This window comes from Chrysochloris asiatica, unplaced genomic scaffold (assembly GCF_000296735.1).
Source record: "Chrysochloris asiatica unplaced genomic scaffold, ChrAsi1.0 scaffold00121, whole genome shotgun sequence".
NCBI classification, from domain to species: domain Eukaryota; kingdom Metazoa; phylum Chordata; class Mammalia; order Afrosoricida; family Chrysochloridae; genus Chrysochloris; species Chrysochloris asiatica.
The window spans coordinates 6,276,482-6,284,914 of record NW_006408639.1 but is presented as its reverse complement, the minus strand read 5'-3'; the positions used below and the strand labels follow the sequence as shown (position 1 = coordinate 6,284,914).

Below are 8,433 nucleotides of genomic sequence, written 5' to 3'. Positions count from 1 at the left end.
GGAACCGACTCAGCGGCACTTAACAACAATAACAGGGAACACCAAATGGTGTAAAATTAAGAAAAGTGTGCATCAGGATTGTATTTTTACCATACTTGTTCAATCTGTATGCTAAGCAAATACTCTGGGAAGCTGGATTGTATGAAGAAGAACATGGCATCAGGTTTGGAGAAAGTCTCATGAACAACCTGTGATATGTATATGGTACTACCTTGCCTGCTGAAAGTGAAGAGAACTTAAAATACTTACTGATGAAGATCAAGGACCATAGCCTTTGGTATGGGTTGTACCTCAATATAAAGAAAACAAAAATCCTCACCACTTGACCAATAAACTATATCCATTTAAATGGAGGAAAGACTGAAGTTACCAAAGCCTTAATTTTGCTAGAATTGACCATCCACTTTCATGGAAGCAGCAGTCCAGAAATCAAATGATGTATTGTATTAGGCAATCCAGATGTACAAAATCTCTTTTAAAGTGTTGATGAGTAAAGATGTCAGTTTGAGAACTAAAGTGTGCCTTGTCCAAACCATGATATTCAGTGAATAAGGACGACCATAGAAGAATTGATCCATTTGAGCTATGGTGTTGGAGGAGAATATTAAAAGTATCATGGACTGCCAAAAGGACAAACAGATCTGTGTTTGAAGAAGTGCACCCAGAATGCTCCTGGGAAGCCAGGATGGCCAGACTTAGTCTCTCACACTTTGGACGTGTTATCAGGAGGGACCAGTCCCTGTAGAAGGATATTATATTTAGTAAAGTGGAGAGCCAGAGAAAGAGAAGGCGGCTCTAAACGAGATGGATTGGCACAGTGACAGCAGCGATGGGCTGACATGTAGCAATGATGGTGAATTTGGTGCAGGGCAGGGCAGTGCTTCGTTCTGTTGTACATCGGGAGGCTATGAGTCAGTACTGACTTGATGGCAACTAACAAGAACACTTTATACTGTACATGCAGGCCAGGCCCCTGTGTTCCTGGGTGGCTTTGCTGCTCCTTCTAGCCACATATGCATTCCTTGTAAAGTCTGAAATCTGGTTTGAGAGTTTTTGCACTAGTTTGCTAGTAGGAAGCCTACATCCAGGTCCTGACCACTGGCAAAGGGTTAAGGCATCGAAGTATCCAGATGAAAATCACATCCATTCACAGTACTATCATCTAGAAAACATAAACCCTCTATATATTTGGTTAATAGAATATATCTACAGTTGATTCCAGTCTTGGTGTGGTGCTGTGGGTTAATGCGTTGGACTGAAAGGTCGGTTTGAACTGCAAAGGTTGGTGGTTCAAGCTCACCAGCTGCTCCTCAGAAAGCCTACAGGGTGACTATGGGTCAGAAATGACTCTATGGAACTCAACAACAACAAAAACATATATTTGGTAAGCCCTGGTGTGGTGCTGTCGGATAACCTCTGGACTGGTAATACTGGTAAACACACCAGTTGCTCTTGGAAACCCTGTTCAGTGTCGCTATGAGTCAGTTCTGACTCCAAGTCACACAACAAAATGTCGTTGGCAAAAGAACCCTGGTGGCACAGTAGGATAAGCATTGAAGTGCTAACAGCAAGGTCCGCAGTTCAAACCCACTAGCTGCTCCTTGGGAGATAGATGAGGCTGTCTTCTCCTGTAAAGATTTATAGACTTTGAAGTCCTACGTGGTCGTTATGAGTTAAAATTGACTCAGTGGTAGAGTGGTTTTGGGTTTCAGTTTAGTTTCCAAGTTTCCATTTTGGTTACAGCTATTACTTTTTTGGAAATCCTTTGGACATCTGACTACTTTTAGACATGTTTACTTTTCATTAAAATTTGTTTTCTGTTGAGCAGCTATGCCTGTGAACTGAGAATTTTCAGAATGTAAAAACATATGTAGGCTCTTTTTCTCAACAGCTTCCTTGTTTGCCCTCTTCTCGCTTTGTTCACACAATTAAAGGGTGACCTTGTGTGAAGAAGGGAAAAGGGAGCAAGTTGGAAAAACACAAACAAAAAACAATGCTTTTATCTTGTTTGAAGACAAGGCAATCTGCCCTTTTTAGGTGATGGATAAAACACAGAAATGACGTCAGGCACTTTCATGCGTCAGGGTTCTTAATCGATTTGTGGCATTGTGACCTGGTTCTTTGAACAAATTGTGCAACTTGACAAATGACATCGGAACAAAATACAAGGCAAATTCTGACCCCAGCTGGATTGAGCACAAACTGGAGCCTTCTTTAAAGCAATTTACAAATTGCCCCTGAGCAGAATGCTTACCGATCTATTTTCAAGGACTGGGGAAAAGACACAAAGCAGAGCTTTTTAATAAGCTTGACTGCCACAAATGGAAACTGTAATGCACAAGCCAATTGAGGGTGGCCAAGTCCAGGTACTCAGGAAACAAGCAGTCATCAAAGGTTTTATATTGACCAGGTCAAAATCTATGGCATGAAGCCCCCATTTCATTATATCTGTTGTCATTGTTGTTTAGTGCCCTCAAGTTGGTTCCAACTCATAGCAATTCTGAATAGGGTTTCCAAGGAACAGCTGGTGTATTTGAACCACCAACCTTGCAGTTCAAACCGACTTGTGGTTCTTTGTTTATCCTACAGCATCAATCCCAAGACTCCAACACTCAAATGCTATTAGTTGATTTCAAAGTTTCCAAGTTGGTTACAATTATTAGTAAGAGAGCTTTAATAAAATAATACTTTATAATTTGTCTTAAAATCAACCTTTGTCAATCTTTTAGCTCTTCTTCCTAGGTGCCACCAGGAAAAGCCACCCTCTTAATTTGGATTTCTGCCACATTTTCATGGTATAGTTTATCAGCTCGGATGCCTTTCCAAATGCTAAGAATTTTCTGTAGGTGCCTAAGCTTCCATTATGAATAAGGACAATATAATAATAATAACAGGGAGAGGTGTGTTAAGTTATCTTTTACATTTTCATTTTGTCACTTTCTTTCAGAATTATGATTTACGAGAAATGATCTTTTGAAAAGTTGATTTGAAATGTCTTCACGATGATAAATTAAATAAACTGTATCTTCAAGGCAAGGTAGGATTAAACTTACTCTATAGCATTCCTTTGACTGTGACAGAAGATTAAAAGAATGTTAAATGGGAACCAGAGGACTCTATTCCCCATAGAGAGAGAAGAAAAAAACCTAAAACCCCATCAAATAATAATTATGATTCTCTCTCATTGAGGAGGAGAGAATACAGGTATGATTCTTTCAGTGATTACATGTGAGTAACACTTCCTATGAGTCACTAGACACAATGGTCCCAAAGAAATCCCATTGGTGTCAGTGAAATAAAGCAAAACCCATTATAGACAATGCAAAAGAATGGTATAACGAGGCCTCTGCTGATTAAAAACATATATTATTGTATCTGATGAATATCTGCACTGCACAGATTAGACTAAGGGAAAGGAATAGTTACCTAAAGCATAAAAGAAGCTAAACCTACACCTTAAGGTAAAGACAATGAATAATAAAGATGATGCCTTCCATAGTCATTCCTTGTCAAGTAGCAACTAAGTGCCGGTTCATGCAGAGCCGAGCAGAGGCAAGGATTCATGATCTCTGTCCCAGCAGGTGGTGCTGGAAGCTTAGCAGAAGGAGAAGCGGTCCACCTTGCTCTTCATTCTACTCCCGTCAGCAATTTTTCTGTGTGCGTTCAAATTCCTCAGTTTCAGGACTGCTTCTTTGGAAAGAGGCAAGAACTCTCATCTTCTGCAGCAATACTTCTTTGTTTGCTGATAGATTTGAGAAAAGTCACTGAGGAGCCAACGGAGTTTAAAACGCAGGCCATTATGAGCTTTGTGGCGATGATTATCAGCTACCCTTCCTTTATTTGATGCAGGTAGGGTTGACTTGTAAAGCTCTCTGCAAAACATAAAATCAAACAGTGCTCCCCTTACCCCAAGATTCTGAGGCCCACTGCAGAATAATTTGTTTGGGGTGGCAGGCTTGTCGAACTTTTTCTTTAAAACCATTTTAAACGGGCAAAACATTAATAAGTGCTATAAAAACAAATCAAAACAAAACAAAAATTAGTTTCCACGTGTTCCAACTCTTGGTAACCCCACGTTTGTCAGATAATAACTATTCTCCTTAAAATTTTCAATGCCTGTGTTTTGTTTTCAGAAATAGATTGTCAAGACTCTCTTCTGAGCTACCATATATTAGCAGCAAAGCACGTTACCCACCCCAAGATTCCTATTAGGTACTAAAGCTATAAACTCACAGCTCTTGCATCTGTTCTCACTCATAGTAGCCCTATACATCAGAGTAGACTACTCTATAGGGTTTCTGAGACTGTAATCTTCAAATGAGCAGACAGTCTCCCAAAGAGCAGCTGGAGGGTTTGAACCCACAACCTGGTGCTTAACAGTCCAGATACTTCACCTACCATGTCACCAGGGTTCCTATTAGGTGGTAGGCACCCTGAGTATGCTGAAAAATGCCCCTTTGTGTGCATGTAAGGTAAAATCTAGTATCTAAAAGACACACTTCATATATTTCAGAATAGTTCTGTTTAACACATTTAATGGAATTTAAAGGAAGGCAAAATAAGATCAAGAAAGTCCTCAATTAAGATTTCACTACTGCACTTCCTTCTGAGGAGAAAGAGGTAAATCACTGAGAAATGCATTCTTGTAAGGCAGAAGGGTTACCCACTGGGGTAGGGATGAGGGTCAGTGCGCTTTTAGCCCAATCTTCCACACCAGAAATGGAGAAACACCCTTTTCTATTGAGAGTTGCTGACCCAAAGAGGAAAAACAAATCAATCAAGGATCAGAGAAGTAGAAAGCAACTTAATTTACTTTGTTTTCAGGAGAGATGTTTACAATTTTTCATGCCCTTTAAATTAGGTACAAGAAGCCCTTGAAATTAGGTAGAGTAGTGAGCTGTGAACCACAGCTTGAAGTTCACGAACTGAGCTGTGAACCACAAGGTCAGCAGTTCAAAACTACCAACTGTTCCATGGAAGAAAGATGAGGCTTTCTGCTCCTGTGAAGATTTACAGCCTCAGAAACCCTGTTCAGTGTCACTATGAGTTGGAACCGACTCCATGGCACATAACAACAACAACAAACAAATTAGGTACACAAAACATAAACATCTAAACATACATCCAATCATTTGAAACCTACAACTAATCTATGTAATACATAACGAAGGGCAGGAAGAATGGGAAAGATTGAGACAGATAAAAATGCAAAGAAAGAGTTCCAAAGACAGAGTGTGATAAATTCCCTATCCCACAAACACCCAAGGCATTGCTACTTGGATAAAAGACAAACTAACAGGAATGCACACAGCCACAAGGGCACTTTATAAAAAGCAAAGTGTCTGTCTTTCATGGAGCAACTTTCTATCCTGTGGTTTTTAGGGTATGAAAATAGCGTATTTGAACATATAGTCATTTACGTGTGAGTTGCATTTTCCTACATCCACCTAAAGGATGACTGGAGTTTGAAGTCAGAGTTCTGATTTGACCTAGAGCCCACATTTCTATACCTGCATTTATAATCTGGGCATTGTTTGGGGTTAGGTGAGGCTAGGCTGCTAACTGAAAGGTGGATAGTTCAAACCCACCAGCTGCTTCGCAGGAAACAGAAGAAGCCGTCTGCTCTTGTGAAGATTTACAGTCCCAGAAACCCTCAGGGGCAGTTCTACTCTCTCCTACAGAGTCAGAATGTGTCAGGATTGACCAACTGGGGTGGGTTTGCTTTGTATGTTTTGGAGAGGGTTGGGTTATAGAATGACAAGGTAGGAGTTCTGGAGGCACTGTGGTTACAGCACTTGGTTGCTAACCAAAAGGTTGGTGGGTCAAATCCAGCAGCCACTCTGCAGAAGAAAGATGTGGTAGGCTGCTTCTGTTAGACTTGGAAGCCCTCTGGGCATTCTACTCCATTCTACAGGATCCAACTATGACTTGGAGTGGACTGGAATCAACTGGATGGCACCTGGCTTTGATGTGGTATGAGGACAACAAGGAACCTGGCAGTCCAACCACTAAGCACTCGGAGGCTAGGTGAAAGTCTGCTGGTTCAAACTTACCCAGCAGGTCTGCAAGAAAATGACTTGGCAGTCTGCACCTGTGGGACTAGAGACTAGGAATCCCGACGAAGCAATTATGCTCTGCTGTATGCGGTTGCTATGGGGGACACTGATTCAATAGCACCTAACGGCAACATGATGAAAACTGGTGTTTACCACAGTGATAAATGCAGAACAGCAGCATAATTGTGGTCAGTTGGATATGTGTGTGTATTCAAATATCTATTCCTCAGTAAAGTTTACTTAAATTTTATAGGAAATGTACTCACTTCCTGGATTATTCATTAGAACCTAACAGTCCCTCCTGGTGGAGACAAGAGTGAGGGAAGACCTCAGACTAAGTTATAACAAATGTGTATATATAGTATCTCATGCCAGGTCCTTGTGGTGTCTTTTTTAAACTACAGAACAAAACAGAAGTTGAACAGAGTTTGTGAATTACTGCAGTATTAAATAGACCAATAGTCACAGAGATAAATGTTCATTCAAATAGGAAAATTATACAAGGCCTCACAACCCTTTGCATTTCTGGATCACCCCAGTTTACTAAACCCTATTTTATCCATTACATATTTGCTTTCCACAACTATCCGGTACCTTTAGATAGACCAGAAGAGAAAACACACTCTGAAAGACTGTCCTGCATTTGCCGACAGTACCTAGTACTGCCCCACTGTCCAAGTCCAGAGGACACCATTCTACAGAAAACAGGGGGCAGTGGATAACATGGCTGACATCATTTCTCATGATGGAAACTCTCAAATAGTGCTGCAAGACCAGAAACAAGCTGGAGACCCCATTCACTGGAAATCAGTCAGGCCATGTGCCCATCTGAGAAATGGTGGTTGTTGTTAAGCGCTGCTGAGTCAGTTCTTACTCACAGCAACACTGTATAGGGTTTCCAAGCAGTGGCTGGTGAGTTTGAACTGCCAACCTTGTGGTTAGCAGTCCGGGGCAGAAATGGTACCTGGGAGTTAATTCCTCAGGAGAGAAAGACCATTTTTAGTGATGCCCCGATGTTAACATAAACAGTTGCCAATGAGTTGACGCCAATGCATATGGCCACCCATGTGTGGTAGAGTATAACTGTGTTTCATAGAGTTTTCAATGGCTGGTTTTTGAAAGACTGCCAGGTCTTTCTTCTGAGGGAACTCGAACCACCAATCTTCCCATTCTCAGCTGGGCACATTCGGGAACTATGTTTGCTGAATGCATCGGCAGATGAAATGTATAAAACATTGAATGTGCTGTCTACAAACCTAGTTTCCAGGTTTGTCATACAGCACACGTTAGAGAAGTAATTCTGAAGAAGCTATTTCACATCGCTAAGCTGCAGTTTTCTCATCTGTAATTTGGAGGTGATGATATCTGATGTCCTAGGATGACCATAAGGAGCTCTGGTAGTGCAGTGGTTACGAGTCAGGCTGCTAACCTCAAGGTCAGCTATTCCAAACTACTAGCTGTTTTGTGGGAGAAAAATGAGGCTTTCTGCACCCAGAAAGATTTCTAGCCTCAGCAACCCTATACAGGGATGCTATGAGTCAGAACTGACTCCACAGCACATAACCACCATCACCTACCAGGATGACTATGGAATTCAAAATGGGATAGAGGATTTTAACAAGCTTCCTAAACCATAAAGTGGAACACAAGTGTAAGATACTATTGTTACTATTACTATTGACACCAAGTATGTGCTTTGGGCGCCTTTGAGCCAGATTTAAGGGCCCTAGCACAAGGAGATTCCTATTTAACAGCAACCACGGAACCGCCACTCGTCTGTCTGTTGTGCTGTGGTGGTCTGAGTTACTGTGATTCTGAGGGCTATGCCACTGGTATTTTAAATAACCAGCAGGGTCACCCAAGGTGGACAGGTTTCAGATGAGCTTCCAAACAAAGACAGACTAGGAAGAAAGAGTGACAAACTACTTCCGAATTGCCAGTCACTGAAAATTCTATGCACAGCAGAGAAACATTGTCAGATACAGGACTGGAAGGGGGAGGGCACACAGAATGCGACTGGGGAAAAAAATGCCTCCTCCAAGTAGAGAAAAGCTCACAGAACCTTCATTTGCTAATGGGCCACAAATCAAAATGAAGAGAAAAAGCTGTAAACATCCATTGAAAATCGGAACATGGAATGTACGAAGTATGAATCTGGGAAAATTACAAGTTGTCAAAAATGAAATGGATTGCATCAACACCGATATCTTAGGCATTAGCGAGCTGAAATGGACTGGTATTGGCCATTTTGAATCTGACAACCACATGGTTTACTAGGCAGGGAATGACAAATTGAAGAGGAATGGTGTTGTGTTCATTGTCAAAAAGAACATATCCAGATCAGTCATGAGGTACAATGCTATAAGTGATAGGATAA

General features: G+C 41.2%; 1 protein-coding gene across 2 annotated transcripts in view; it reads right to left on the bottom strand.

Annotated features, from left to right (window-relative positions):
• Nucleotides 1-8,433, bottom strand: part of CNTN4 (contactin 4) — a 1,030,428-nt gene that overhangs the window by 55,235 nt on the left and 966,760 nt on the right. The gene's annotated exons all lie outside the window — the stretch shown is intronic.